This window comes from Phyllobates terribilis, unplaced genomic scaffold, assembly GCF_046119375.1.
Source record: "Phyllobates terribilis strain yellow unplaced genomic scaffold, ASM4611937v1 Scaffold_12__6_contigs__length_324123572, whole genome shotgun sequence".
NCBI classification, from domain to species: domain Eukaryota; kingdom Metazoa; phylum Chordata; class Amphibia; order Anura; family Dendrobatidae; genus Phyllobates; species Phyllobates terribilis.
Window position 1 is genome coordinate 207,959,076 of NW_027362772.1, and position 19,061 is coordinate 207,978,136.

At 40.9% G+C, this 19,061-nt stretch overlaps 1 protein-coding gene across 3 annotated transcripts in view; it reads right to left on the minus strand.

Moving 5' to 3' along the window:
* NECTIN1 (nectin cell adhesion molecule 1) overlaps positions 1-19,061 on the minus strand; it is a 463,174-nt gene that overhangs the window by 298,760 nt on the left and 145,353 nt on the right. The gene's annotated exons all lie outside the window — the stretch shown is intronic.

Below are 19,061 nucleotides of genomic sequence, written 5' to 3' on the forward strand. Positions count from 1 at the left end.
TGCAGCCTCCCACCTGCTTGTTCTCCCTTAATCTCCTCCTCAACCTCTTCTTTGATTGACAGCTTTGACTTCATAGATATACACAAATACTTGCTGTCTTTCCATAGGTGCCATAGTACCAATTTTATTCACTTTACATTCACTTATACTGTAGGTGATGTATGTGAAAAAATAAAGGTTAGGTTATGTAAAAGAAAAATGTGTTAGAGCAAGTAAGAATCAAGAGTACTGGACTGAGTGTAGCATGTAAAAAAGGATGATATAAAATATTGTGTGCAATAAATCACACCCACCAGGGTGATTACTGAAAAGAGCCTTTGATCATTCATATCAAGGAGAATTTCTACTCCGTATGAAGTGCAAATAAGGGAAATGCAAAAGAAGTGCTTCGTTCTTGCAGAAACTCATCTACTCTGAAAGTTGTGGTCTAAATCTTAGTTTTGTCTGTACATAATAAACAGCAATATATTCTACAATATAGTCATTGTGAAGAATATTCAAGACAATCCCATGACCATCACTGTGCACTACATGGCAGGTTTTATAGAGATCTCCATGTACAGTGTAATTCGACACTGCAGCTTGCAAAGGAGGGGGCCGACAGGCCGTGAGTGACAAAATCTCCCACCAGCTGCTGTGCAGCAGCTGCATCCCGGCCATGTGTCCCTTTGCTTAAGAAACTATAACTCAACACAGAGTTATGGGAATACGATATCTCTCAGAGATAAACCAACCCGATTTTTGGGAACCTGGGATAATGGGGAATATTACCCTAGCTCTCAGCACATTCCAGCGCCTACTGATGAGGAGATACCCGGCACCGCCTTGTAGGGGTCCCTAGGATCTTGGTGTTTGGTATACACGTGTAGCAGGGGCCCGGCGGGATCCGACGATACCAGAACCAGCTCGCTAAGACCGTCCAGTAAGGACGTATGGCCCGTTTTAGTTTGGGGAGTTTCTTAGCTAAGAGAGACCAGGGGAGGAGATTTGGGCGCAGCCAGTGGCAGGAGTGCGAGTGATCCAGAGGGGTTAAGAACGCCAGGAGTCCTGGCCCCATCGTCTTTGTCCTGGGAAGGTCGTGACGTCAAGTAGTGTGGGAAAAGTCCTGCAACAACAAAGAGAAAGCCCACAAACCTCCCATGTGGCAGCCCTTCTCCAGAAAGCCAGATAGTCGATCTAACTGGTAACTGACTTGTAATAACTGCTTTACATCTCTTGTACCCATACTTTCGTGTTTGTAGCTCTGACCACTGTGTATGTATAACCTTTATGTATATAGCATATTGTTTAGTGTGCCCCTAAGGCGATTAAATATATAATTTAACCTTGGACTGTTCTTTTACCTCGATCCACGAACCTTACGTCGGTTGTTCGGTCCAATAAACACGCTACCGGGCTGGTTTTAGCCTGATATAAGTCCGTTATATCAAATAGAAACTGGTGGCAGCCCTCCCAGGCTGACTAGGCTCTGCTTCACTAGAGCTAGTGAAAGAGCCTCTCAGCCTGTCAGGGTTGTGAGTGAGTGTGTTGCCACATCAGTGACTGAGTGGGCCTCCTCTTGTCACTCCCTGGTGCCTTCCTGTACCCGTGTGGACAAGGGGTGTCTGTGGAGAACTGTACCAATCTGACCTTACGCGTCCTTGAGGGAGTTGCGGAACGTCACGTAGATGCAGAGGGCAGGTCTGTACCACATGCTCCATCTGACGTAATTGTGACGTCAGGCGGGAGGCGGGGTGTGGATCCATCACAAGTGGTGGCAGCGGCGAGATTCTTCGGGGTCTCTCTGTTGCCATTTCATCACAGTCATCAAAATATGCTGTGACGCTGATGGTTGTGGAACCACTGTGCCACAGACTGGGGAGAGACTGGAGGGACGTAACTAAGCGGCCACCTGGTTCTGCACTAGAACCCCTGATGGTGTGGTTAGACTTGACTCCAGATGGACACCAGGTGCTACAACAGGACAGACCTCGGACGCACGGCAGCTGGCCCCCAAGCAGCAGGGAAGCAGGGCTGGACAAGAAGAGTCAGTCCAGTCAGGAACTGGTTAACAGGAGGAATGGAGGATGTAGACAAAGGATGTAGTAGGCAGTGCAGGTTCTGTATAGGACGGCACGGCTGGTAGACAGAATGGATACTGAATCAAGCACGGACTGGATAGGTTCAGGAACATAGGGTGGACTCGGGTGCTAGATCACAGGTGCTGCTTCAGAGTGGACAGGTGAGGATAGCGGTATCGGTGCAGACTAAGAGGATCAGGCTCAGGGCTAGGTATAGGCAGGACGGGTCCAGGAACAGTATCAGTAGGATGGACAGGATCAGTTTCAGGGAGCACAGAAACAGGGGTCTTAGAACTAAGTAGAAGGTTTACACATTGATCACTGATGTTGCTAAGGCACCTCCCTACAGGAGAGGGTGCCTTAAATATTTAATGTCTCCCAGCTATTGGCTAGGGCCATTTCAGAATTGTGCTCGCTGCTCCTTTAAGAAGCAGAGAGTGTGCATGTGCCCTAAGCACACTCCCAGGAGGCCTGCGGATCCTGGGAGGAAGCAGACTCAGCAGGGATCGGAGTAGAGCGGGTGTGTGGGCAAGCACGTCAGTGTCCCTACCGAGAGGAGGAAGAGGGATCATGCAGAGACTCCAGCATTGACATTACATATTCTGTCTGCGATAAAGGCTAGGGCTCCACCGTGGCATGAATGACATTGTAAAGTCATTGTTGCACTGCAACAATATTTTCTGACATGGAAACATTTGCACAAAAATATGTAGTAACGAAAACAACCAGTTCTTGTGCAAAACAATAAATGTGCCATAGGGAGCACATTTATTCTCCTATCCTTTCAGGCTATGTGCCCACGGTGCGGAAATAAAGCGGAAAATTTACGCTTCATTTCCACATGTCCTTTCCCGGAAAAATGCATGCGGAATTTCGCAAGCGTTTATCGCGCGTTTTCGACATGCGGAATTGCCTTGCGTTTTTTATTGCATTGGGAAGGCAATTCCGCTTGCGGAAACGCAAAATTAATTGACATGCTGCGGATTTTTGTGCTCGTCAAAAACGCTGCGGAAAAATCCGCAGCATAGGCATGGAACTTGCAGATTCTCATTGGGGACAATGGGGTGCAGATTACCAAGCGTTTTACAAGCGTTTCCGCTGCGGAAATTCCGCATCAAATACGCTTGTAATACGCTACGTGGGCACATACCCTCATACTACTTTGGGGTTGTTGCCATTATTTCTGAGAACTTTATAAATAAATCTAACTTCTTAGTGTTACAGAATCTCAGCCATGTCTTACCTTCTCCTCCTCACAACCTGGAGAATGACTGTAATATGACTGGCTGCAGCAGGAGCCTCCCCAATCCGCCCTATATGCAGCATGATGTAAAAATAGTTAATCTCCTAGTTTGATCAAACCCAGTCAACTAATCACTTTACAGCTTAAAATTTAAGAGATCAGCAGGTAAATAAACCCTGTGTCCTTCTATAGGATTTCTAACAGTCTGTTTGTGTTAGGCTACGGCTACACTGCGACTTTGGCAGTGACACGTGTTACTCCACAGTTTGCTAGGTGTTACTTCTACATTCTACATTGCATCCCAAGGCAAGTGAATGGGGTCTCATTGTGACCCTGTGGGTACAAACAAGTCACAAAAAGTCCAACTGCGTTTCTGCTGTGATGTAGCAGTGACACCAAGCAAACTCTGACCACGTGACAGGTGTCATGTCCAAAGTCACCGATCTAGCCTAAAGATGAAGGAAACGAGTTTCTAGCTTCAAGAGTATTAGGTAAATATTAAAGTTGCAACACTTATACCAAAAATAAGTAGCAAACGCGTTTCACTGTCATCTATCATCTTTAGGCAAGATCTTGATGCTGGAACTGCCTTTCCTTCATTTGTTTCTCTTGCAGCACTGCAAGTGTCCGTATGGGTAAGCTGACTTTTTTTTTATTTGTATCTAGCCTAAAGATGACATAGAAAAACTCTACAGATTGACAAACGGTATGGGTAATTTTATCTTATGTTTATTTTATGATTCATGGTTTAGGGTTTCTGATCATATCACTTATAGGGATTTTTCGGGACAATTTTTTTTTTTCTGCGGAAACTCTTGCTCTTGTGCAGTGGCAAACCATTTACAGTATTTCTAAAATAACAAACAAAAAAAACCTCTTTTTTCTAACCTTAGAAAAAATTGAAGAGTGCTTTTGTCCTTCCATGTGTCCCTCTTAATCATTTATTTGCAATATTCTACTATCCATTCTTTTAAATTACATTTTCCACTTGTTAAAACTGGTATAAACCCAATCTCCAGATACCTGATCAAAGAACCTATGATAAACCTCACTATCTTTGGGATATACGTATATACATTTTATTTCTTTCTTCATTTTTTGTTTGTTTTACATGATTGTTGTATCAGATGAGATGGAACGTCACTTTGCTTCTGCTATAACTTATGAATATTATTTTCTGCTTAAACATTACAGGACCGACCGTCCTTCTCTCTCTTATGTCAATATGACATATTTTATTTTTTTTTTACTTTTCTTTTTCTTAAATTAGGGAATATTTGTTACTATATTTGAAAAATTTCCAAAAAATTCTTCTGGTTAAAAAAAGAAAATATTCACCATGGTATTCTCTATGAATATTGTTAACCCTGGGCGCGATTTGTAAAGAACCTCTTGGCTTCTTCTCTAGGACACACCTTGTCAGTACAGATAGAAAAATAAAATAAGATAATTAGACAAAACCCTGTGGGAATGTTTGCAGGAGGGGTTGGCTCTCGGCCAGGTCTATTGAGTTTGAGAGATCATATCTTCCATCTAAAATGTTTTTATTCTTGGTATGTTAAGTACTGTGCACAAAAAAAACAAAACAAATAGGTAAGATCTCTTTAATGTCAAACTGTGCAACAACTGATGGGATAAGAAAAGAAATACAACTGTCAGATGTGCATGTTATGTTCTGCACAGTCCTTAACAATTTTTTAGTAAGTTATTTTTTCAGTCTAAACTTACATTTCATGGATACTTTGGCTTAAATTATGCAGTTGTATAGTGAGCCACTCCTTCGCCTCTACAGATCTGCCAACCTTTACAGTTCACAGCAATTATCTTTTGTTCTCAAATTCCACACACTAGTGTTTCTATTATTTTTGGTCTCCAGCTATAGATCTCAATTTGTATAAGAAAAGCTGCACAGATAACTCCCTATAGGAAAGGTACAGGTTATAAACAAAAAAATATTAAAAAGTGAATGAATGGTCAAATTCCTTTCTTTGATCAGCCATAAATAGGCCTAAATTCGAGATAGTGCTCTGTCAAATATATAATCTTCAGAAAGTTATTCTTGACAGCACCATAGAGATAGATGTAGACTAAATTATTTTTTTTACTATGAGCCATAAAACAGGCAAACAATTTCTAACTAGTTAGCAACTACCTGCCTGTCCTATTCTGCGCCGGCTCAGAGTGGTCACCGACTGCTCCTGCCGGTAATTTAGCTGCTCCACATCAACAGAACAGCTCTTAATCTTCTGGGCTGCTCTGTCGACGAGGCGTGACTGCCAACATCAGCCTTAGGTGGTTTTAATTAGCTGGTTCCTTCCTGCTCCATAAATTGTAGACTTTTTAGTCCAGGAGAGGTCTTATCAGGACAGAGACCCAACAATGAGGTACGCCTTGACGATGGCTATTGGGCTTGCAAATATTGGCCAATTTATGTGCTAAGTACTTTCTTTTTACTGCAATTTTTCTACAGTTCCATTTTTTCTAATATTCCATATGTACATAAGGTAGTGTTTACCTATTTTCTATGGCAGTAATGCAGTTCCAATTTTCTAAGTGTATTATTCTTAGCATTTCAGAGTGCAGCTATATTTTCTTTTAGAATTATTGTCTTAGCTGGCACCTGTACACACTAGTTTGGATGTGCTGGTCAGTTCTTCTGTTTGTAACATCATGCTGATTGACAGCCAACTCCCCCCATTTAAGCAACAGGGAGCTGACTGTCAATCAGCATGACATCAACAGTCACGCCCCGTCAACAGAACAGGGTGGAAGAGAAGCAGTTGCCCGGTTGATGTGACTTCAGCGGACGCTGCAGAAATACCGGCAGGAGTGGTCTGTGACCGCTCTGTGCCGACAGAGATCTGTGATGGGCAGAACAGGCACAACTACCTACTTGTTAGTTCTTAGGCCCATAGTAAAAAATTAAAAGTAGGTATATTTTTCAATGTACAGATGGGTATTACTCTCTGCCAGGCTCTACCTGTAAGAGAATATAGCAGGGAAACGGGTCGCTTTGTCTGAATGAGAAGCAGTTTGCTGTAGGAGAAATCCTCCCTCTTTGCTTTGTGTGTAAGGGAAAATTACATTGTTAACGATTCACACATTACTGCAGGTACACACCTTCTGTTCCTGTAACCAAGAAACATGACTTTTGTCAGATTTATAAAATATTTTTTTGTATGAGCTTTTAAAATAAAAAGGCTGCTCTTTCCACGTGTCCTCTGGTTTTATATATTCATCATAGTCATATTTATTTTAATCATAAAACAAAGGAATTGTACAGGAATCTGATCCCTGCGCAGGGACCGCCGTGCACTTGCTACAGGTGAGGATCACTGTTCATAAATTAAAGCTTTCTGCTAATGTCAAACCCTGAATAAATCACCATCGGGTGAGACTCTATTCGCAAGTGGTTAATATAATGCGTTGCCAATTTACTGCTGAATCCAATTTAAGAAGGACAAAAATTAGATTGAGGATATTGACACTGCATTGTAATACAGAAGAACAAACTAATTAGTGAGACATATAGAAGGCTAAGGGGGATGAGATACAGTACAGACCAAAAGTTTGGACACACCTTCTCATTTAAAGATTTTTCTGTATTTTCATGACTATGAAAATTGTACATTCACACTGAAGGCATCAAAACTATGAATTAACTCATGTGGAATTATATACTTAACAAAAAAGTGTGAAACAACTGAAAATATGTCTTATATTCTAGGTTCTTCAAAGTAGCCACCTTTTGCTTTGATGACAGCTTTGCACACTCTTGGCATTCTCTTGATGAGCTTCAAGAGGTAGTCACCGGAAATGGTCTTCCAACAATCTTGAAGGAGTTCCCAGAGATGCTTAGCACTTGTTGGCCCTTTTGCCTTCACTCTGCGGTCCAGGTCACCCCAAACCATCTCGATTGGGTTCAGGTCTGGTGACTGTGGAGGCCAGGTCATCTGGCGTAGCACCCCATCACTCTCCTTCTTGGTCAAATAGCCCTTACACAGCCTTGAGGTGTGTTTGAGGTCATAGTCCTGTTGAAAAATAAACGATGGTCCAACTAAACGCAAACCGGATGGAAGAGTATGCCGCTGCAAGATGCTGTGGTAGCCATGCTGGTTCAGTATGCCTTCAATTTTGAATAAATCCCCAACAGTGTCACCAGCAAAGCACCCACACTCCATCACACCTCCTCCTCCATGCTTCACGGTGGGAACCAGGCATGTAGAGTCCATCCGTTCACCTTTTCTGCGTCGCACAAAGACACGGTGGTTGGAACCAAAGATCTCAAATTTGGACTCATCAGACCAAAGCACAGATTTCCACTGGTCTAATGTCCATTCCTTGTGTTCTTTAGCCCAAACAAGTCTCTTCTGCTTGTTGCCTGTCCTTAGCAGTGGTTTCCTAGCAGCTATTTTACCATGAGGGCCTGCTGCACTAAGTCTCCTCTTAACCGTTGTTGTAGAGATGTGTCTGCTGCTAGAACTCTGTGTGGCATTGACCTGGTCTCTAATCTGAGCTGCTGTTAACCAGCGATTTCTGAGGCTGGTGACTCGGATAAATTTATCCTCAGAAGCAGAGGTGACTCTTGGTCTTCCTTTCCTGGGGCGGTCCTCATGTGAGCCAGTTTCTTTATAGCGCTTGATGGTTTTTGCAACGGCACTTGGGGACACTTTCAAAGTTTTCCCAATTTTTCGGACTGACTGACCTTCATTTCTTAAAGTAATGATGGCCACTCGTTTTTCTTTACTTAGAATTTGTATTATGGCAAGAAAAAAAGCAGCTAACAGTCTATTCAGTAGGACTATCAGCTGTGTTTCCACCAGACTTCTGCACAACACAACTGATGGTCCCAACCCCATTTATAAGGCAAGAAATCCCACTTATTAAACCTGACAGGGCACACCTGTGAAGTGAAAACCATTTCTGGTGACTACCTCTTGAAGCTCATTAAGAGAATGCCAAGAGTGTGCAAAGCAGTCATCAAAGCAAAAGGTGGCTACTTTGAAGAACCTAGAATATAAGACATATTTTCAGTTGTTTCACACTTTTTTGTTAAGTATATAATTCCACATGTGTTAATTCATAGTTTTGATGCCTTCAATGTGAATGTTCAATTTTCAAAGTCATGAAAATACAGAAAAATCTTTAAATGAGAAGGTGTGTCCAAACTTTTGGTCTGTACTGTATATCTCTATCAATTTATATAAAGCATATTGACTCTTACCAGGATTGGAGCAAGGTTTGTGGATGTTCCTTGGCACAATATTGTGTAACCCCTTTTATTTTTTTTGAGGGGGGAGACGGATAAAACAGACTACAATTGAAAGGTGAAAATTATACAACTATAATGTATTATAGGGCTCACTGAAAGGGATAATTAAACTTAACCTTTATTAAAAATATTTAAATAACCCAAAGACATACTGCGATAGTGCATCAGTGTATCTCAATTCCTGCGGTTGACAAGACTAAGTCTCCTGTAAGTGATCGATTATAATCACATACACTAAAAGTCTTAGCCTCGACGTGTTTTGTTGTTTTTCATATCTCATCAGGAGACGATGTACAGAAGAAACTTTTCAAAAATTGGAGACTATAACCGCTAAAAATAATAACATATCGTGGATTTCAACCCTCTTATTTGTCTGTCTTGCGATCCAGACATAGGACGTCCACTCTGAGATGGGGTACGAGCACTGGGCCTTTGAGTGGCCAAGATATAAATGTATGGTACACATGATGATATTTATTATTATTGTTCATACAGAAACACATTAAGAAGGTGCAGGGTTGAAAGACTGCTTTAATTAAGGTATACAATTACATCATAGTGAGGGACACCTACAAATCACAGCTAAACCTTCGAATTGCATGCACTTGTCTCTACACTATTCAAAAATGGTACACACCTTACATATAATTTAATCAGCCATCATGTGCCTCTAACAGCCGCGGGTGGAGCGATGCTCTGCGCCCATGACTGTTAACCAGTTAAATCCCGCCTGTCAATCATTGACAGTGGGATTTAACATGCATCAGCTGGAAGCGCGTCATTCATCCAGCCCATTGGTGCCCCTGTCATTTGATCGCGGGGCGCCGATGGTCTGCTGATGACCCCCGTACCTGTCATTAAGAACCTACTGTGAATGCTGGCCCATGCTATATATATATACAGTACAGACCAAAAGTTTGGACACACCTTCTTATTTAAAGATTTTTCTGTATTTTCATGATTTTGAAAATTGTACATTCACACTGAAAGCATCAAAACTGTGAATTAACACATGTGGAATTATATAGTTAACAAAAAAGTGTGAAACAACTGAAAATATGTCTTATATTCTAGGTTCTTAAAAATAGCCACCTTTTGCTTTGATGACTGCTTTGCACACTCTTGGCATTCTCTTGATGAACTTCAAGAGGTAGTCACCAGAAATGGTTTTTACTTCACAGGTTTGCCCTGTCAGGTTTAATAAGTGGGATTTCTTGCCTTATAAATGGGGTTGGGACTATCAGTTGTGTTGTGTAGAAGTCTGGTGGATACACAGCTGATAGTCCTACTGAATAGACTGTTAGAATTTGTATTATGGCAAGAAAAAAGCAGCTAAGTAAAGAAAAACAAGCGGCCATCATTACTTTAAGAAATGAAGGTCAGTCAGTCCGAAAAATTGGGCAGACTTTGAAAGTGTCCCCAAGTGCAGTTGCAAAAACCATCAAGCGCTATCAAGAAACTGGCTCACATGAGGACTGCCCCAGGAAAGGAAGACCAAGAGTCACCTCTGCTTCTGAGGATAAGTTTATCCGAGTCACCAGCCTCAGAAATCGCAGGTTAACAGCAGCTCAGATTAGAGACCAAGTCAATGCCACACAGAGTTCTAGCAGCAGACACATCTCTACAACAACTGTTAAGAAGAGACTTTGTGCAGCAGGCCTTCATGGTAAAATAGCTGCTAGAAAACCACTGCTAAGGACAGGCAACAAGCAGAAGAGACTTGTTTGGGCTAAAGAACACAAGGAATGGACATTAGACCAGTGGAAATCTGTGCTTTGGTCTGATGAGTCCAAATTTGAGATCTTTGGTTCCAACCACCGTGTCTTTGTGCGACGCAGAAAAGGTGAGCGGATGGACTCTACATGCCTGGTTCCCACCGTGAAGCATGGATGAGGAAGTGTGATGGTGTGGGGGTGCTTTGCTGGTGACACTGTTGGGGATTTATTCAAAAATGAAGGCATACTGAACCAGCATGGCTAGCACAGCATCTTGCAGCGGCATACTATTCCATCCGGTTTGCGTTTAGTTGGACCATCATTTATTTTTCAACAGGACAATGACCCCAAACACACCTCCAGGCTGTGTAAGAGCTATTTGACCAAGAAGGAGAGTGATGGGGTGCTACGCCAGATGACCTGGCCTCCACAGTCACCAGACCTGAACCCAATCGAGATGGTTTGGGGTGAGCTGGACCGCAGAGTGAAGGCAAAAGAGCCAACAAGTGCTAAGCATCTCTGGGAACTCCTTCAAGATTGTTGGAAGACCATTTCCGGTGACTACCTCTTGAAGCTCATCAAGAGAATGCCAAGAGTGAGCAAAGCAGTCATCAAAGCAAAAGGTGGCTACTTTGAAGAACCAAGAATATAAGACATATTTTTAGTTGTTTCACACTTTTTTTGTTAAGTATATAATTCCACATGTGTTAATTCATAGTTTTGATGCCTTCAGTGTGAATGTACAATTTTCATAGTAATGAAAATACAGAAAAATCTTTAAATGGGAAGGTGTGTCCAAACTTTTGGTCTGTACTGTATATAAAAACAAGCGATCGGATGATCGCATCTTCAAGTCTCCTCAGGGGACTATTGTAGACCATAAAAAGTAAAAAAAAAATGTTTTTAAAAATATGAAAATAATTAAAAAAAAAAAAAAAAAAGTCCCACAAAAACAAGCCCTCATATGGCCAGAAAAAAAAATTATGGTGCTTGGAGAAAGGGAAGGAAAAAATGAGAGTCATGACGGGGTTAAGGGTTACATTTGTATTTATGTTAGTAGCATTAAAGGGGTTGTCCTGATTTATGATGAATGTCCGCAGTCAATCTATGTGACTGCAGACTTTTGCATCCTCTCAGCGCGCACACTTCACACTGTCAGGATTCTCTAACGCTGGTGGTGAAAGTGGGATTTCACCTAACCACGAATATGCAATTTTAGATGTGGTCACGTGCTGACTAGACATGTGCTGCCCGCTCTCGCTACCGCCATGAAATTCTGATAGCATACAGTGTGCGTGCTGTGAGGATTCAGATGTCTGCAGTCACAGAGTAACTGCAGACTTTTATCACAAGCCCATACTCCTTTAATTATATAATGATGAACTATAGCAAGTCCAATCCTAACAGCGTGCAAGAAGACTTTTCTGTGATCTCCTGAGGAAGAAGCCAGACAGACATTGAAACGCGTTGAGAATAATCTGCATATCTTTTACACATCAAGAATCCTGGATTGATGTACCTCCCGGCAGCAGCGCAGCATTACTCGCCTCCCAGACAATTGTTTGATACCTCGTTTCACAAGCGGCACTTTTCAGCCGGCAAAAACCTTGATATATGAGAACGGCAGAGACAAGAGGTCAATGAGTTTCACAGAGTTCGACTGGAGAAACAGACGGGAATATTTTATAAATCTTTATTTTATAAAATGTACATCACATTTGTGTTATCCACTTAATTTTTTTTTCTTTTTTACAATACCAAACTTTGACTTTCCCAAAGTCCAACATTGGGAGACCCACCCTCAACCTAGAATACATTACAGAAGAAAATAACTGCAAAACTAAAATACAGAGGTCAAATGAAGGTACCTGTACAAAATTACAGCACAAAATTCACTAATATGTCGAAGCTCCGTCCTCCCCGCACCCTAAAAACAGGATGGGAGAGGACCTGCATGTAAGGAATAGCCAGTGAAGCAATACATGTGTACATTAATACATGGGATGCATGTACGTGTGCATATGTTACATGTAAGACTTGCTTAACACATTGCTATGTAATGATTATTATATACAAAACAGGGCAGCAGAACTTCAAGATATGCTAATCGTGTACTTGTTGGATCTTGACGTTGATTCCCAATGCTTTATGTACAGATGTAGCAGAGTCACGTCTGTTACTTGCAACAACTGATCAGATTATAGCAGTTTGTTCTATATGATTGCATGTAAATGTACAATACTGTAGGAATTATCAGGTGGTTGCGGTATTTTATAGAAAGCGGAAAACAACATTCTTAGCTCTGCTACATCTGTGACGTTCATGGCTCTGCTTGGCCAAGCATTATAGAAACCTTTGTATTCACATGGTAGACTGATATGAACATTCATAAACGTGAGGCTTCCTAAAAAGAAGATTGGAGCCAAAAGACGTATAAAACAAAGGCTGATGCACTTGATATATCGGGTTTTATATTGATGCTGGCAGCTATTATGAAGAGACAGGTGTAGTGTTGTAGGGGGAACGCTGCAAAATAACCAGCAGTTTATTGTGCTGGGCACGGCAATAATAGAACGGCAACATATTGAGGAAATGAGCCAATACTCTGAATTATACATGTGGATGGCTTCCTGCGAGCGGTGCATGGGCCGCACAAGCTGAAGTGGCCGAGAAGCAATTTATATTGGATCAGACATTTTTTATAAGAAATATTGTAATGAAAACTGATGAAGCCATGAGATGATGACTCACGTGACCCCACACAGACACAACACATCATCCCCATCAGAACCTGGATCTAATCACAGCCATTGTGTAATCCAAGACCAGAACTTCAAGGGTCTTGTAGAAATTTCTGCACAAGTAGATAACACTCGCCAACAGTGCCGGCATGTCGGGAGCCTCCTCAGAAAAAGGGGACACTTCCCAGACTCCCATACTATCAGAAAACTTCCTAAGATTTGCAGAAACTTCCCAGAAAACAATGATATTCAGAGACACATTTAAAAGGGAAAACATCATTAGAAAATGTCCTATTGTTTACACCAGATTTGGTTTCACATGAATTGTTACATTGCATTTCACACTGGCCACTAGGGCTGCTTTAGACTCTTACTTACTGTACTTTAAAGAATAGTTTACAGGAGGTTTCTTATCAGCAGAGGCTGGATAATAATGACAGGTTACCCCACCCAGCTGATAACACAGGATCCACCAATCATAACAGGTGATGTCACAGCTGATCCTGCCCCCCTGCCGTCACAATGACCCTTGCATAGCCTCAATAGACACTGTGATGATAATTATGTCTATGTACATGTGTTGTTTCCTGAAACAAAAGTAGGTTGCAAGATTTACATTTTTTTTCATACAGGTTTTAATATGGACCTTCCTGAATACTTAAACACAAAAACCTAATTTAATCAATAGGTCATTTTCTGATGAGAACTTTTCTTTGAGGATGGCAATAGGGTGTGGTTTGTCAGAAAGGGGACATGGTTATGCAAAATAAAAAAAAATTGGTTCCATGCTGCGACCCTTCATCTCCCATTAGAAGATGTTAAAAAGTTTCAAGCATGATATAAATACAGGTGCTTCTCACAAAATTAGAATATCCCCAAAAATGTTATTTACTTCAGTCCTTCAATACAAAAAGTGAAACTCATATATTACATAGAGTCATTACAAACAGAGTGATCTATTTCAAGTGTTTATTTCTGTTAATGTTGATGATTATGGCTTACAGCCAATGAAAACACAAAAGTCATTATCTCAGTAAATTAGAATACTTTATAACAACAGCTTGAAAAATGTTTTTAAAATCCGAAATGTCCTACTGAAATGTATGTTCAGTAAATGCCCTCAATACTTGGTCGGGGCTCCTTTTGCATCATACTGCATCAATGCAGCATGGCATCGAGGTGATCAGCCTGTGGCACTGCTGAGGTGTTATGGAAGCCCAGGTTGCTTTGATGGCAGCCTTCAGATCGTCTGCATTGTTGGGTCTGGTGTCTCTCATCTTCCTCTTGACAATACCCCATAGATTCTCTATGGGGTTAAGGTCAGGCGAGTTTGCTGCCAATCAAGCACAGTGACTCTGTTGTTTGTAAATCTGGTATTGGTACTTTTGGCAATGTGGACAGGTGCCAAGTCCTGCTGGAGAATGAAATTTCCATCTCCGAAAAGCTTGTCGGCAGAGGGAAGCATGACGTGCTCTAAAATTTCCTGGTAGACGGCTGCGCTGACTTTGCTCTTGATAAAACACAGTAGACCTACACCAGCAGATGACATGGCTCCCCAAACCATCACTGATTGTGGAAACTTCACACTAGACCTCCAGCAGCTTGGATTGTGGCCTCTCCACTCTTCCTCCAGACTCTGGGATCTTGATTTCCAAATGAAATGCAAAATTTACTTTCATCTGAAAACAACACCTTGGACCACTGAGCAACAGTCCAGGTCTTTTTCTCCATAGCCCATGTAAGACGCTTCTGGCGTTGTCTATTGGTCATGAGTGGCTTGACACAAGGAATACGACACTTGTAGCCCATGTCCTGGATACGCTTGTGTGTGGAGGCTCTTGAAGCAATGACTCCAGCAGCAGTCCACTCCTTGTGAATCTCCCCCAAATGTTTGAATGGTCTTTTCTTAACAATCCTTTCAAGGCTGCGGTTATCCCGGTTGCTTGTGCACCTTTTTCTACCACACTTTTTCCTTCCACTCAACTTTCCATTAATATGCATGGATACAGCACTCTGTGAACACTCAGCTTCTTTAGCAATGACCTTGTGTGGCTTACACTCCTTGTGGAGTGTGTCAATAACTGCCTTCTGGACATCTGTCAAGTCAGCAGTCCTCCCCATGATTGTGGAGCCTACTGAAACAGTCTAAGGGACCTTTTTAAATGCTTAGGAAGCCTTTGTAGGTGTTTTTTTTTATTATTCTAATTTACTGAGATAATGACGTTTGTGTTTTCATTGGCTGTAAGCCATAATCATCAACATTAACAGAAATAAACACTTGAAATAGATCACTCTGTTTGTAATGACTCTATATAATATATGAGTTTCACTTTTTGTATTGAAGAACTGAAATAAATTAACTTTTTGGTGATATTCTAATTTTGTGAGAAGCACCTGTATGTTGTATATATACTGTTAAAGGTGGTTGTGAATAATAGGAAATATAAAGTCCCTCGCCACGCCAGTCCTGCCGGTTTGGGGGTCTCAGCTGGTCTCTGTTCACTTCCTTGCGGGTGATCACATGACGTCTACCCAAATGACCGCTATAGGCAATCACTGGCCTCAGTTGTTTCATTTCAAACATATAACAATCAATGCTGAGGCCAGCGATTGGCTGCAGCAGTCATGTGTGTGCACATGATCACGTGCAGGAAAGTAAGCAGAGACCACTGAAGACCACCGGCATCAGATACACAATGTTTTGTTTAAATTATTTTTTAATTAATATTTCTTGAAGAAATCCTTTAGGTTGAAACTAGTTGATAGCGCAGATAATATTTTGATAGTAGAATCCTTGAAACTAAATAAACCTTGACTAGAGAAAGTTGGGATGTTCCCGAACTGTGAAATATCTGGAAACGGACATAAAATACAAATAGGTTCAACATCTTGAATCACTTGATTTATTTCTTAATAAAAGTTCTAGCAGCATGCGGCAACCAGACTACATTTCAATGATTTTCAAGTTTATATCACTCGATAATTTTCTCTCTCTCTGGATTCATTTAAATAAATTAAAATATGGCTACAAGTTCCCTACACAGATGTACTCAGGGGTTTCATTTTTGCTGCCTGCAGCTACCACTAGAGGAGCTGTGGAGCTTAGTGCTTTACTTTTAAGTTCAATGTATGAACAGTATGCGGTAGGCTCCTGAGCTCCCTCTAGTGGTGGCCGCAAATACACAGAATTTTAGCATTTACCTTTAGGCATTGGAATTTGGAGTTTTCAAGTTTTGTTTCAAACATTGGAACTTTTAACAGATGTATTTAATAATCACCCTACTAAGAAAACTCTTGTTTTTAAAAGTAGAGAAGCAGTTTTATTTCACTAAAATTACAGTCGGCGTGATATCCTATTTTCATAAGTGCAAAATAACGACGCTTAATAGTCTCAATATTCAGGTTAAAGTCATTTGTAGAAAGGGAAGGGATTTTAGCAAGGTCTTTGGACCTATTATATGTAGCACCTTAATGTAATATGAACAAAATGTCAGGTTTCATTATCTTGGGTCTAGCTACACAGCTACAGATTAGGTTAATGAGAAGACCTATGAACGTCCCCCTCTAGCAATGTAAGCTTCCTTGCCATACGCATAGTGATAGGTCTCATTTAAAGGCACCAGGCGTATGCTGCAGTTAACCTCATCTGCCCAGGAGATCTGGCCTTAATGCGTCTCATCACCTCATGATGAGGGAACATGGAAAAATCAATATGTAACTTACAATGCTAAATTTGACAGTCTGTCCGCAGGAAACACATTCGTATGTACAGTCCAGTGTGGGCTCAGTACCTTATAATCAGCAAAGGAGGAATGAAAGAAAGAAAAAACCTTCCGATGATGGAAGCCTTGAGTCAACTCAGACTACACCCTCAATGGATACAATAGAACAGAATGGGGCCTTATTTACTTGTGCTCGTTACTAAGACATTAATTTCACATTTAAATGTATGAAAAAATAGCACAATTAATATTAGTTTGTAAATTTCTTTACACTTTTGCTTATAGATGGGTAAAAGAAATGTGTCAACAGAAAATTACCTATTGGTTATATTTTGGATTTTGTTAGATTTATTACATAATTTGGATTTTTTCTACATTTTCTATATCGGTATCTAAATGAAAACCAACATTTCAGAAAATGTATGTTTTACATTAATATTAATATTTTGTTCTGCACAGAACACTTTTCAGGAGTCTCATTATCATCACAGGCAGGATTACAATGAAAGATAACAGTGCTCCTTTACAGTAGATAACACTGGACCCACCATTCACAGAAGGTGATGTTACAGCTCACCATCTCCATTAACAATAAACTTTGCCCAGTTCAGAGCATGAGCAGAATATACTTGTATATAAGTCAATGGGATAAGATCCGGTCTGTTGCTGTTGATGACCATGAGTCTGCTGAAAAGAACAGGGATTATGATTCTAATATTTGGCCCAGTGTAAAAAGTGCAAGATTTCTAAATATAATTTGTAAAATAGAGATTGATGTAGAAAATTTTAAATCAATCCAAAGACATTAGCAAAAAAAATGTAAAAACTACAAAAACTAGCCAGTTAAGCGGCTTTCATACATTTCATTCAGATTTACTATAATATATTATTTAGTAAAAATATATTTTATTAAAATCTCAATATAATCTGTATTCATTTATCTTATTGCAACCCCTGTAAGACAGCAGTATACATTACCTAGCAGGTAAGCAGCTGTTATATGTTAAAGCTGCTTTATTTTTAGGGAAACAATAGAATTGCCACTGACAACAGCCCCCTAGCAAGGATGTGCCAGACTTCATTAACATATGGTGCCAATAATCAGCCATAGAGAATTTTAGGGGATCTAGTGCTTCAGGTTGCCATATCAACCTGCCAACTACAATTCAATAGACAGTGTGGATTCTGTGAAGCTCAGCTTCAGGTCTTCCCTACTCCATCTACAGGAATTTCACACAAGAAATCCTGCATCCTTATGATGAAACTAAACAAGTGAAAAATGCAGGAACAAGAAAAGCTAAACCGTACAGATTATGGCAACCAATTTCTAAAACATATTTTTTGCTGGTCTAAAAGGAAAAATTGCTGTGCGCCAGATGCACTAAATTTAATTAAAGGAGTAGGCTTTTTAATATACTTGTTAAATTGAGGACTCTCTCACAGACAAGAAATTAAAAAATCTACGATTCTATAATTTTCAGCTTGATCAGTGTAGGGCGATATCCTGACATTGCAGATGTTGGAGTAGATGAAAAACAGGATGTTTTAAGTAGCTGTGTAGTGACAGACATGTATGGCATATCAGCAGGTTTGGTCATAAATGTATAATACATGCGGGTCCCGTATAACTTATCTCCAGATGCCTCAGATGAACCATTCTGACTGGTGCCCCTGCAGCAGTGACAGGAGAGATGGTCACGCATGCTCTCCGCTCCGCATTCTCTGCTATGGGAGTACTGAATACACACCTGCTCTGCTGTGTTTGGTAGTCACACAAATATGTCTATTAGACATCATAGTACGTATATCCTGTGTATTTGCTATAAATATGTCACGAGACAACCCCTTTAAAGGGAGCCTGTCACATGGTTCATGCAGCCTGACCTGCAGGCAGGATGAATCAGACTGGCTCACACATTGCAAATATATACAGTATGCTTTACTCTGAAATAACGTGACATTGTAGAGAAAAGCTGAGGTTAAAGCTAGTCCGATAGGCGTGTCGTTGACGCCTTTTCCCACCTGCTAGGCTACACTGATCTCTTTCCCTATGATGATGTATAGTGAGCGACCTGTCAGTCTAGCTAAGCAGGCGGAGAGCAGCCATCAGGGACACCTACTGGACCAGTCACATTGTCCCGGGTCACCCTTCCACCTATGCTTCTTTCTGAAACGTCGCAGCGATCAATATAAAACACATGTGTATGTAGTGCAGGGGTCGTCTGCGAGTCATGCTGCCTATGATCCAGGCAGATTGGGTGATGCAACAGGTTCCCTTTAAACTTATGGTAAAAGTATCGGGCACTAA